This window comes from Drosophila bipectinata, unplaced genomic scaffold, assembly GCF_030179905.1.
Source record: "Drosophila bipectinata strain 14024-0381.07 unplaced genomic scaffold, DbipHiC1v2 scaffold_210, whole genome shotgun sequence".
Lineage (NCBI taxonomy): Eukaryota > Metazoa > Arthropoda > Insecta > Diptera > Drosophilidae > Drosophila > Drosophila bipectinata.
This window is the reverse complement of record NW_027222855.1, coordinates 37,501-52,500: the sequence shown is the minus strand read 5'-3', so window position 1 is coordinate 52,500 and position 15,000 is coordinate 37,501. Positions and strand designations below refer to the sequence as shown.

At 35.5% G+C, this 15,000-nt stretch overlaps 1 non-coding gene and 1 pseudogene across 1 annotated transcript; both read left to right on the top strand.

Annotated features, from left to right (window-relative positions):
* Positions 1–494: 494 nt before the first annotated feature.
* LOC138927273 (5.8S ribosomal RNA) lies at positions 495–673 on the top strand. The gene has a single exon (XR_011443795.1). It is a non-coding gene; the product is annotated as a 5.8S ribosomal RNA (ribosomal RNA).
* Positions 674–990: 317 nt separating this feature from the next.
* LOC138927270 (large subunit ribosomal RNA) lies at positions 991–8,465 on the top strand (annotated as a pseudogene).
* The last annotated feature ends 6,535 nt before the right edge of the window (positions 8,466–15,000 follow it).

The following is a 15,000-nucleotide window of genomic DNA, read 5'->3' as shown; positions in this document are numbered from 1 at the left end:
CCTAAAATATACATTGTTGTACCTGCTATACAGGTTAATGCTTTAATAATATTAAAACAATATAAATTATATTTATATTGATTATATAAAACTAAGACATTTCGCAACAATTATTTTAGGTATATCAAAAAATTAAACATATTTTATATGTTTAAATATAGACGAATATATTGAATATAAATTGCGTGTATATTAATTAATATACATGCGTTGCGTGATGTATTGTTCATATTAAATTATGCGCATACATTGATAAATGCAACACCTAAAATATACATTGTTGTACCTGATATACAGGTTAATGCTTTATATAATATTAAAACAATATAAATTATATTTATATTGATTATATAAAACTAAGACATTTCGCAACAATTATTTTAGGTATAAAAATAACTTTATTGAAGGAATTGATATATGCCAGTTAAATGGTGTATTTTAATTTCTTTCAATAAAAACATAATTGACGAATTGTATATTTATATATATTATAAAACTCTAAGCGGTGGATCACTCGGCTCATGGGTCGATGAAGAACGCAGCAAACTGTGCGTCATCGTGTGAACTGCAGGACACATGAACATCGACATTTTGAACGCATATCGCAGTCCATGCTGTTATGTACTTTAATTAATTTTATAGTGCTGCTTGGACTACATATGGTTGAGGGTTGTAAGACTATGCTAATAAAGTTGCTTATTATTATATATTTTTATAATGATATGCATATGGTATATTATTGGATATATTTATATATTCATAATATTAAATATAAAAGCAATTATCTCAAATATATATACAAGAAAAATGAAGATATACAATTCTTTCTTTTTTCAATTCAAATAATACTGAGAAATGTCTAGCATAAAAAAAATTAAATTTTTTTAACTAGAATTGTCTCTTATTTAAAGATGCGAAAATTGAAAATATATCAAATATATTGTTCTTCATAGAGATATATTGTTTATATTATATATACATTGCTTTATACAACCTCAACTCATATGGGACTACCCCCTGAATTTAAGCATATTAATTAGGGGAGGAAAAGAAACTAACAAGGATTTTCTTAGTAGCGGCGAGCGAAAAGAAATCAGTTCAGCACTAAGTCACTTTGTCTATATGGCAAATGTGAGATGCAGTGTATGGAGCGTCAATATTCTAGTATGAGAAATTAACGATTTAAGTCCTTCTTAAATGAGGCCATTTACCCATAGAGGGTGCCAGGCCCGTATAACGTTAATGATTACTAGATGATGTTTCCAAAGAGTCGTGTTGCTTGATAGTGCAGCACTAAGTGGGTGGTAAACTCCATCTAAAACTAAATATAACCATGAGACCGATAGTAAACAAGTACCGTGAGGGAAAGTTGAAAAGAACTCTGAATAGAGAGTTAAATAGTACGTGAAACTGCTTAGAGGTTAAGCCCGATGAACCTGAATATCCATTATGGAAAATTCATCATTAAAGTTATAATATTTAAATAATATTATAGAAATAGTGTGCATTTTTTCCATATAAGGACATTGTAATCTATTAACATATATAATTTATCATAAAATATGACTTATAGTTTATTCAAATTATTATGCTTGCATTTTAACATAGGATAAATTCATTAATTGATAAAGTGTTGATAGATTAATAAGAATACAGTGCGTTAATTTTTCGGAATTATATAATGCATAATTATCATTGATTTTGTGTTTATTATATGCACTTGTATGATTAACAATGCGAAAGATTCAGGATACCTTCGGGACCCGTCTTGAAACACGGACCAAGGAGTCTAACATATGTGCAAGTTATTGGGATATAAACCTAATAGCGTAATTAACTTGACTATTAATGGGATTAGTTTTTTAACTATTTTATAGTTAATTAACACAATCCCGGGGCGTTCTATATAGTTATGTATAATAATATTCATATTACTGCTGCCTCTAACTGGAACGTACCTTGAGCAGATATGCTGTGACCCGAAAGATGGTGAACTATACTTGATCAGGTTGAAGTCAGGGGAAACCCTGATGGAAGACCGAAACAGTTCTGACGTGCAAATCTATTGTAAGAATTAGGTATAGGGGCGAAAAGACCAATCGAACCATCTAGTAGCTGGTTCCTTCCGAAGTTTCCCTCAGGATAGCTGGTGCATTTTAATGTTATATAAAATAATCTTATCTGGTAAAGCGAATGATTAGAGGCCTTAGGGTCGAAACGATCTTAACCTATTCTCAAACTTTAAATGGGTAAGAACCTTAACTTTCTTGATATGAAGTTTAAGGTTATGATATAATGTGCCCAGTGGGCCACTTTTGGTAAGCAGAACTGGCGCTGTGGGATGAACCAAACGTAATGTTACGGTGCCCAAATTAACAACTCATGCAGAAACCATGAAAGGCGTTGGTTGCTTAAAACAGCAGGACGGTGATCATGGAAGTCGAAATCCGCTAAGGAGTGTGTAACAACTCACCTGCCGAAGCAACTAGCCCTTAAAATGGATGGCGCTTAAGTTGTATACCTATACATTACCGCTAAAGTAGATGATTTATATTACTTGTAATATAAATTTTGAAACTTTAGTGAGTAGGAAGGTACAATGGTATGCGTAGAAGTGTTTGGCGTAAGCCTGCATGGAGCTGCTATTGGTACAGATCTTGGTGGTAGTAGCAAATAATCGAATGAGACCTTGGAGGACTGAAGTGGAGAAGGGTTTCGTGTGAACAGTGGTTGATCACGAGTTAGTCGGTCCTAAGTTCAAGGCGAAAGCCGAAAATTTTCAAGTAAAAATAAATATTACAATTATTGTGAAAATTATATACTTTAATAGTGTGTAACGAAAGTTAATAGGGGTCCAATTCCGTAACCTGTCGAGCATCCCTTTGTTATGGATTCTGGGCCACGTGCTCATCCGGGCAACAGGAACGACGATAAAGAACCCGTCGACAGATATCGGAAGAGTTTTCTTTTCTGTTTATAGTCGTACTACCATGGAAGTCTTTCGCAGAGAGATATGGTAGATGGGCTAGAAGAGCATGACATATACTGTTGTGTCGATATTTTCTCCTCGGACCTTGAAAATTTATGGTGGGGATACGCAAACTTCTCAACAGGCCGTACCAATATCCGCAGCTGGTCTCCAAGGTGAAGAGTCTCTAGTCGATAGAATAATGTAGGTAAGGGAAGTCGGCAAATTAGATCCGTAACTTCGGGATAAGGATTGGCTCTGAAGATTGAGATAGTCGGGCTTGATTGGGAAACAATAATATGGTTTATGTGCTCGTTCTGGGTAAATAGAGTTATAATCATTTATGGTTGTAACTTGTTCCCCGGATAGTTTAGTTACGTATCCAATTGTGGAACTTTCTTGCTAAAATTTTTAAGAATACTAGTTGGGTCAAACCAATTAGTTCTTATTAATTATAACGATTATCAATTAACAATCAATTCAGAACTGGCACGGACTTGGGGAATCCGACTGTCTAATTAAAACAAAGCATTGTGATGGCCCTAGCGGGTGTTGACACAATGTGATTTCTGCCCAGTGCTTCTGAATGTCAAAGTGAAGAAATTCAAGTAAGCGCGGGTCAACGGCGGGAGTAACTATGACTCTCTTAAGGAGAATTGGATTGATCGCGTAGAGTGGGTGCAATTCCGTAACTCGTAAATCATACGATCAAGTGAAGTCGACTCAAGAACGCCTCGCGGTATTCTATGGGTACTAGCTTTTGCTGGTAGCTGATTTGAGCGGCGGAGGGGTCCCTGGGGTTACCAGCCCTTGGACCCCTTAAAAACATTGGTGCAGAAACTAACAACGAGCCTCGGATAATTGATGATATAATAGGAAGAGGAGAGTCCACGGCTACTAGTCTGGATGCTAGCAACCAGTATGAACGAGGTGCAGCGGTTAACCTTTCAGGTCGGGTGCCCTGCACGATATGTGGAATGTCGTTCAACTCCAAGAGGGGTTTGGGCGTCCACATGTCACATCGACACAAAGACGAACTTGATACACAACGTCGCGGTTGTGATAAAAAAGCGAGGTGGTCAGAGGAAGAAACGTTGATGATGGCGAGAAAGGAGGTCGAGCTTGCAGCAAGTGGTATTCGACATCTAAATAAAAAGCTAGCGGAAATTTTTACACACCGCAGTTCCGATGCAATTTCTTCATATCGGAAGAGGGGTGAATATAAGGCAAAACTGGAACAGATAAGAGGGCAATCTGTTCCCACCCCAGAAGCATTAGAGTCGAATACCTCACAGCGCCGCCCTAGTAATAGCGAGCAAAACCGACGAGTATCAACATCATCTTCGGGACCAATCAGACCACACGAACAGACGAACAGCGAAATCCTCAGGGTACTACAGGGCTATGCCCCAGTAGTATGCGATTCCCGGTGGAGAGCCGAGGTCCTGCAACCTATCGTAGATAATGCGCAGGTCTCGGGACAGGAAACCACTCTCCAAAGTTTATCTTGCTATCTCATGGAAATTTTTCCGCCACGGAATGAACCGCACATTCTGACGAGGCCCCGAACGGAGCCTCGAAATATGAGACAGCGTAGAAGGCAGCAGTACGCTAGGGTTCAGCGTAACTGGGATAAACATCCGGGAAGATGCATAAAGTCCCTGCTGGAGGGCGCTGACGAGTCGGTGCAGCCACCCCAGGAAATTATGGAGCCATATTGGAAACAGATAATGACCACGCCTAGCTCAAGCTCCATCGAACACGCCTCGTTCCACATGGAACATTCGTTGGAGAGAGTATGGTCCGCTGTGAACCAGCGCGATCTTAGGGCCCATAAGGTCAAATTATCAGGTTCTCCAGGCCCGGACGGGATTACTCCAAGAACTGCCAGGAGTATCCCCGATGGCATTATGCTACGCATAATGAACTTAATTCTCTGGTGTGGGAGACTTCCGTACTCCATCCGTCTGGCCAGAACCATCTTCATCCCGAAGATGGCGACGGCAAGTCGTCCGCAAGACTATCGTCCTATTTCAGTCCCCTCGGTTTTGGTTAGGCAACTAAATGCCATTTTGGCAGCCCGGTTGATTAGTGCAGTCAACTGGGATTCGCGTCAGCGAGGGTTCCTACCGACCGATGGGTGTGCTGACAATACGACGATTGTTGATTTAGTTCTAAGGGAACATCATAAGCGATTTAAATCGTGCTACATCGGGACCCTCGATGTTAGTAAAGCCTTTGATGCGGTAGCTCACAAAGCGGTCTACAACACATTGGCTTCGTATGGTGCCCCACAAGGACTAATCAACTACATACGGAATTCGTACGAGGGCGGCGGCACAATGCTAACTGGGAACGGGTGGGTTTCAAGGGAGTTCATTCCTGCAAGAGGCGTCAAGCAGGGTGACCCTTTGTCTCCCATACTATTTAATCTGGTCATTGACCGGTTACTTAGGTCCTTACCCAGTGAGATTGGTGCCAAAGTCGGAAACGCTATGACAAATGCGGCTGCGTTCGCAGATGATATAGTCCTTTTTGCGGAAACTCCGATGGGCCTTCAGAAATTGTTGGACACCACAGTTGGCTTTCTCTCCTCTGTGGGCCTCACCCTTAACACTGACAAGTGTTTCACTGTCAGCATAAAGGGGCAAGCCAAGCAAAAGTGTACTGTCGTGGAACGGCGGAGCTTTTTGATTGGGGAGCGCGAGGTTCCTTCACTGAAGCGCACTGACGAGTGGAAGTATTTAGGGATTAAATTCACTGCGGATGGGCGGGTCCGGTACAATCCAGCTGAGGAGTTGCAACCGAAGCTGTTGAGATTGACTCGGGCCCCCCTGAAGCCACAGCAGAAGTTATTTGCCCTTCGGACTGTCCTTATCCCACAACTCTATCACAAGCTGACCCTTGGGAGTGTGACGATAGGCGTTCTGAAGAAATTTGACACATTGGTTCGATATACCGCACGGAAGTGGTTGAGGCTTCCGGTAGACGTACCAACTTCTTTTTTCCATGCCCCCCACAGAAGTGGGGGTCTCGGGTTACCATCGTTGAGATGGATAGCACCGATGCTTCGTTTGAAGCGATTGAGCAGTATAAAATGGCCTCACCTCGAGCAATCCGAGGTAGCCAGCTCTTTCGTGGAAGACGAAATGCGGAGGGCCCGGGATAGGCTTCAGGCTGGAAGTCAAGAGTTGTTAACCCGTCTACAGGTAGATTCGTACTTGGCAAATAGGTTGCACATGTCTGTTGATGGTGGCGGGCTCCGTGAAGCAGAGCGTTTTGCTCCGCAACACGGATGGGTTGTCCAACCCACGCGTTTGCTAACAGGAAGGGAATATACAGAAGGAATCAAACTGCGGATAAATGCCCTACCCTCAAGGTCTCGTACCACGAGGGGAAGGCACGAATTGGGAAGACGGTGCCGTGCAGGATGTGATGCTCCCGAAACAACAAACCACATCTTGCAGCAATGCTATCGTACTCATGGGAGGAGGATAGCTCGGCACGACGGCGTAGTAAATCTAATCAAGCGGGGACTTGAGAGGAAAGGCTGCGTCGTTCATGTTGAACCAAGTCTGCAGGGCGAGACCGGATTGAATAAACCCGACCTGGTAGCTATCCGACAAAATCACATTTATGTGATTGACGCGCAGGTAGTGACCGACGGACATTCTCTCGACCAAGCGCATCAGCGCAAAGTCGAGAAGTACGAGACACCGGACATACGGACAAATTTGCGGAGACTTTTCGGCTCGCAACATGTTGTTGAGTTCCATTCCGCCACTGTGAACTGGAGAGGAATATGGAGCGGTCAGTCGGTAAAACGGCTGATTGCTTCAGACCTCCTCAGCACTAGTGATAGTCATATCATTAGTGTCCGGGTAATCAGTGGTGGTCTCTGGAGTTGGCGACAATTCATGTATCTGTCGGGATACACGCGTGATTGGACTTAGTCATGCATCACGTTCATATTAAAAGCTTGCTGCCGTAGCATAACATCTAAAAACGGCATAAAATTCGCTTAAAAACGAGGCGGTTTTTAGTACGTAGGCGTCTTCTGGGTCGTATGAACCCACAAGATGAATCGTGCATGCACACTCTTATTGGCTAAATAACATCATAACCTGAGTGTGTATCTTTTGAAGATTTTTACGATCCTTAGCGAACAAAAAAAAAAAAATAGCCAAATGCCTCGTCATCTAATTAGTGACGCGCATGAATGGATTAACGAGATTCCTTCTGTCCCTATCTACTATCTAGCGAAACCACAGCCAAGGGAACGGGCTTGGAATAATTAGCGGGGAAAGAAGACCCTTTTGAGCTTGACTCTAATCTGGCAGTGTAAGGAGACATAAGAGGTGTAGAATAAGTGGGAGATATTAGACTTCGGTTTGGTATCGACAATGAAATACCACTACTCTTATTGTTTCCTTACTTACTTGATTAAATGGAACGTGTATCATTTCCTAGCCATTATACGGATATATTTATTATATCTTATGGTATTGGGTTTTGATGCAAGCTTCTTGATCAAAGTATCACGAGTTTGTTATATAATCGCAAACAAATTCTTTAATGAGAGATGCATTCATGTATTATCGATTTGAAAATTTGGTATAACTCCAATTACTCAGGTATGATCCAATTCAAGGACATTGCCAGGTAGGGAGTTTGACTGGGGCGGTACATCTCTCAAATAATAACGGAGGTGTCCCAAGGCCAGCTCAGTGCGGACAGAAACCACACATAGAGCAAAAGGGCAAATGCTGACTTGATCTCGGTGTTCAGTACACACAGGGACAGCAAAAGCTCGGCCTATCGATCCTTTTGGTTTAAAGAGTTTTTAACAAGAGGTGTCAGAAAAGTTACCATAGGGATAACTGGCTTGTGGCGGCCAAGCGTTCATAGCGACGTCGCTTTTTGATCCTTCGATGTCGGCTCTTCCTATCATTGTGAAGCAAAATTCACCAAGCGTTGGATTGTTCACCCATGCAAGGGAACGTGAGCTGGGTTTAGACCGTCGTGAGACAGGTTAGTTTTACCCTACTAATGACAAAACGTTGTTGCGACAGCATTCCTGCGTAGTACGAGAGGAACCGCAGGTACGGACCAATGGCACAATACTTGTTCGAGCGAACAGTGGTATGACGCTACGTCCGTTGGATTATGCCTGAACGCCTCTAAGGTCGTATCCGTGCTGGACTGCAATGATAAATAAGGGGCAATTTGCATTGTATGGCTTCTAAACCATTTAAAGTTTATTATTTATATTTTAAACGACAATGGATGTGATGCCAATGTAATTTGTAACATAGTAAATTGGGAGGATCTTTGATCACCTGATGCCATGCTAGTTACATATGAAAACATTATTTAATACAATGACAAAGCCTAGAATCAATTGTAAACGACTTTTGTAACGGGCAAGGTGTTGTAAGTGGTTGAGCAGCTGCCATACTGCGATCCACTGAAGCTTATCCTTTGCTTGATGATTCGAAATATAAAAAAAATGTAAATATGCATGTGTAAATATGTATATTTAGTATAAAAAATCTTTATATGCTATATCTAAGAAAGCATATAAGGATTTATCACGGGTTGTCCACGTTTCCCTACTAATTGTGGCCTACTAACTGTTTCGTCATCTTATTAGTGACGTGAAAAATGAAAATAATATTTTTCATTTATATTGTTATAAGTCTTAAACCTTAAGACGGCGGGAGTTGAATTACTTTCGTTTAGGTAGCCAAATGCCTCGTCATCTTATTAGTGACGTGAAAAATGAAAATAATATTTTTCATTTATATTGTTATAAGTCTTAAACCTTATAACGGCGGAAGATGAATTACTTTCTTTTAGGTAGCCAAATGCCTCGTCATCTTATTAGTGACGTGAAAAATGAAAATAATATTTTTCATTTATATTGTTATAAGTCTTAAACTTTAAGACGGCGGGAGTTGAATTACTTTCGCATAGGTAGCCAAATGCCTCGTCATCTTATTAGTGACGCGCATGATTCAATTCAAGAGATTCCTTCTGTCCCTATTTAAAACCTCACGGATATTAAAAATATTAAACATATATTGTTATAAGTCTTAAACCTTAAGACGGCGGGAGTTGAATTACTTTCGCATAGGTAGCCAAATGCCTCGTCATCTTATTAGTGACGCGCATGATTCAATTCAAGAGATTCCTTCTGTCCCTATTTAAAACCTCACGGATATTAAAAATATTAAACATATATTGTTATAAGTCTTAAACCTTAAGACGGCGGGAGTTGAATTACTTTCGCATAGGTAGCCAAATGCCTCGTCATCTTATTAGTGACGTGAAAAATGAAAATAATATTTTTCATTTATATTGTTATAAGTCTTAAACTTTAAGACGGCGGGAGTTGAATTACTTTCGCATAGGTAGCCAAATGCCTCGTCATCTTATTAGTGACGTGAAAAATGAAAATAATATTTTTCATTTATATTGTTATAAGTCTTAAACCTTATAACGGCGGAAGATGAATTACTTTCGTTTAGGTAGCCAAATGCCTCGTCATCTTAATAGTGACGTGAAAAATGAAAATAATATTTTTCATTTATATTGTTATAAGTCTTAAACTTTAAGACGGCGGGAGTTGAATTACTTTCGCATAGGTAGCCAAATGCCTCGTCATCTTATTAGTGACGTGAAAAATGAAAATAATATTTTTCATTTATATTGTTATAAGTCTTAAACCTTATAACGGCGGAAGATGAATTACTTTCGTTTAGGTAGCCAAATGCCTCGTCATCTTATTAGTGACGTGAAAAATGAAAATAATATTTTTCATTTATATTGTTATAAGTCTTAAACTTTAAGACGGCGGGAGTTGAATTACTTTCGCATAGGTAGCCAAATGCCTTGTCATCTTATTAGTGACGCGCATGATTCAATTCAAGAGATTCCTTCTGTCCCTATTTAAAACCTCACGGATATTAAAAATATTAAACATATATTGTTATAAGTCTTAAACCTTAAGACGGCGGGAGTTGAATTACTTTCGCATAGGTAGCCAAATGCCTCGTCATCTTATTAGTGACGCGCATGATTCAATTCAAGAGATTCCTTCTGTCCCTATTTAAAACCTCACGGATATTAAAAATATTAAACATATATTGTTATAAGTCTTAAACCTTAAGACGGCGGGAGTTGAATTACTTTCGCATAGGTAGCCAAATGCCTCGTCATCTTATTAGTGACGCGCATGATTCAATTCAAGAGATTCCTTCTGTCCCTATTTAAAACCTCACGGATATTAAAAATATTAAACATATATTGTTATAAGTCTTAAACCTTAAGACGGCGGGAGTTGAATTACTTTCGCATAGGTAGCCAAATGCCTTGTCATCTTATTAGTGACGCGCATGATTCAATTCAAGAGATTCCTTCTGTCCCTATTTAAAACCTCACGGATATTAAAAATATTAAACATATATTGTTATAAGTCTTAAACCTTAAGACGGCGGGAGTTGAATTACTTTCGCATAGGTAGCCAAATGCCTCGTCATCTTATTAGTGACGCGCATGATTCAATTCAAGAGATTCCTTCTGTCCCTATTTAAAACCTCACGGATATTAAAAATATTAAACATATATTGTTATAAGTCTTAAACCTTAAGACGGCGGGAGTTGAATTACTTTCGCATAGGTAGCCAAATGCCTCGTCATCTTATTAGTGACGCGCATGATTCAATTCAAGAGATTCCTTCTGTCCCTATTTAAAACCTCACGGATATTAAAAATATTAAACATATATTGTTATAAGTCTTAAACCTTAAGACGGCGGGAGTTGAATTACTTTCGCATAGGTAGCCAAATGCCTCGTCATCTTATTAGTGACGCGCATGATTCAATTCAAGAGATTCCTTCTGTCCCTATTTAAAACCTCACGGATATTAAAAATATTAAACATATATTGTTATAAGTCTTAAACCTTAAGACGGCGGGAGTTGAATTACTTTCGCATAGGTAGCCAAATGCCTCGTCATCTTATTAGTGACGCGCATGATTCAATTCAAGAGATTCCTTCTGTCCCTATTTAAAAACTCACGAATATTAAAAATATTAAAAATATTTTCATATGGATATGCAATCGTATGGATATCCAAATATGTGTGGGAAAGTCGTACTTCCTATACGATAAATGACCGGATTGACGAAACCGTGTTCAAAAAGGTATATAGGGTAGGTGGTGTTCGGCCTACCAATATAATATTAAAATAATATTATATTAAACAGAAGATCGCCAGTATTAATATATAAGCATATGGTTATGAATACATATGCATATAACATATATGAAAATATATGAATATATAAAAAAAAATATATATGAATATGAAAATATTTATATGTATATGGAATATATGGTAGGTGATGATGTTAGCCTACCATATAATATATAATATAATAATTTAATTATATTATATTAAATATGGAAATATTAAAAATATATTAAAAATATTAAAAATATTTTCATATGGATATGCAATCGTATGGATATCCAAATATGTGTGGGAAAGTCATACTTCCCATACAATAAATGACCGGATTGACGAAACCGTGTTCAAAAAGGTATATAGGGTAGGTGGTGTTCAGCCTGCCAATATAATATTAAAATAATATTATATTAAACAGAAGACCGCCAGTATTAATATATGAGCATATGGTTATGAATACATATGCATATAACATATATGAAAATATATGAATATAAAAAAATATATATGGATATGAAAATATTTATATGTATATGAAATATATGGTAGGTGATGAGGATAGCCTACCATATAATATATAATATAATAATTTAATTATATTATATTAAATATGGAAATATTAAAAATATATTAAAAATATTAAAAATATTTTCATATGGATATGCAATCGTATGGATATCCAAATATGTGTGGGAAAGTCATACTTCCCATACAATAAATGACCGGATTGACGAAACCGTGTTCAAAAAGGTATATAGGGTAGGTGGTGTTCGGCCTACCAATATAATATTAAAATAATATTATATTAAACAGAAGACCGCCAGTATTAATATATGAGCATATGGTTATGAATACATATGCATATAACATATATGAAAATATATGAATATAAAAAAATATATATGGATATGAAAATATTTATATGTATATGAAATATATGGTAGGTGATGGTGATAGCCTACCATATAATATATAATATAATAATTTAATTATATTATATTAAATATGGAAATATTAAAAATATATTAAAAATATTAAAAATATTTTCATATGGATATGCAATCGTATGGATATCCAAATATGTGTGGGAAAGTCATACTTCCCATACAATAAATGACCGGATTGACGAAACCGTGTTCAAAAAGGTATATAGGGTAGGTGGTGTTCGGCCTACCAATATAATATTAAAATAATATTATATTAAACAGAAGACCGCCAGTATTAATATATAAGCATATGGTTATGAATACATATGCATATAACATATATGAAAATATATGAATATAAAAAAATATATATGGATATGAAAATATTTATATGTATATGAAATATATGGTAGGTGATGGTGATAGCCTACCATATAATATATAATATAATAATTTAATTATATTATATTAAATATGGAAATATTAAAAATATATTAAAAATATTAAAAATATTTTCATATGGATATGCAATCGTATGGATATCCAAATATGTGTGGGAAAGTCATACTTCCCATACAATAAATGACCGGATTGACGAAACCGTGTTCAAAAAGGTATATAGGGTAGGTGGTGTTCAGCCTGCCAATATAATATTAAAATAATATTATATTAAACAGAAGATCGCCAGTATTAATATATAAGCATATGGTTATGAATACATATGCATATAACATATATGAAAATATATGAATATATAAAAAAAAATATATATGAATATGAAAATATTTATATGTATATGGAATATATGGTAGGTGATGATGTTAGCCTACCATATAATATATAATATAATAATTTAATTATATTATATTAAATATGGAAATATTAAAAATATATTAAAAATATTAAAAATATTTTCATATGGATATGCAATCGTATGGATATCCAAATATGTGTGGGAAAGTCATACTTCCCATACAATAAATGACCGGATTGACGAAACCGTGTTCAAAAAGGTATATAGGGTAGGTGGTGTTCAGCCTGCCAATATAATATTAAAATAATATTATATTAAACAGAAGATCGCCAGTATTAATATATAAGCATATGGTTATGAATACATATGCATATAACATATATGAAAATATATGAATATATAAAAAAAAATATATATGAATATGAAAATATTTATATGTATATGGAATATATGGTAGGTGATGATGTTAGCCTACCATATAATATATAATATAATAATTTAATTATATTATATTAAATATGGAAATATTAAAAATATATTAAAAATATTAAAAATATTTTCATATGGATATGCAATCGTATGGATATCCAAATATGTGTGGGAAAGTCATACTTCCCATACAATAAATGACCGGATTGACGAAACCGTGTTCAAAAAGGTATATAGGGTAGGTGGTGTTCAGCCTGCCAATATAATATTAAAATAATATTATATTAAACAGAAGACCGCCAGTATTAATATATGAGCATATGGTTATGAATACATATGCATATAACATATATGAAAATATATGAATATAAAAAAATATATATGGATATGAAAATATTTATATGTATATGAAATATATGGTAGGTGATGAGGATAGCCTACCATATAATATATAATATAATAATTTAATTATATTATATTAAATATGGAAATATTAAAAATATATTAAAAATATTAAAAATATTTTCATATGGATATGCAATCGTATGGATATCCAAATATGTGTGGGAAAGTCATACTTCCCATACAATAAATGACCGGATTGACGAAACCGTGTTCAAAAAGGTATATAGGGTAGGTGGTGTTCGGCCTACCAATATAATATTAAAATAATATTATATTAAACAGAAGACCGCCAGTATTAATATATGAGCATATGGTTATGAATACATATGCATATAACATATATGAAAATATATGAATATAAAAAAATATATATGGATATGAAAATATTTATATGTATATGAAATATATGGTAGGTGATGGTGATAGCCTACCATATAATATATAATATAATAATTTAATTATATTATATTAAATATGGAAATATTAAAAATATATTAAAAATATTAAAAATATTTTCATATGGATATGCAATCGTATGGATATCCAAATATGTGTGGGAAAGTCATACTTCCCATACAATAAATGACCGGATTGACGAAACCGTGTTCAAAAAGGTATATAGGGTAGGTGGTGTTCGGCCTACCAATATAATATTAAAATAATATTATATTAAACAGAAGACCGCCAGTATTAATATATAAGCATATGGTTATGAATACATATGCATATAACATATATGAAAATATATGAATATAAAAAAATATATATGGATATGAAAATATTTATATGTATATGAAATATATGGTAGGTGATGGTGATAGCCTACCATATAATATATAATATAATAATTTAATTATATTATATTAAATATGGAAATATTAAAAATATATTAAAAATATTAAAAATATTTTCATATGGATATGCAATCGTATGGATATCCAAATATGTGTGGGAAAGTCATACTTCCCATACAATAAATGACCGGATTGACGAAACCGTGTTCAAAAAGGTATATAGGGTAGGTGGTGTTCAGCCTGCCAATATAATATTAAAATAATATTATATTAAACAGAAGACCGCCAGTATTAATATATGAGCATATGGTTATGAATACATATGCATATAACATATATGAAAATATATGAATATAAAAAAATATATATGGATATGAAAATATTTATATGTATATGAAATATATGGTAGGTGATGGGGATAGCCTACCATATAATATATAATATAATAATATTTATTATATTATAATAAATA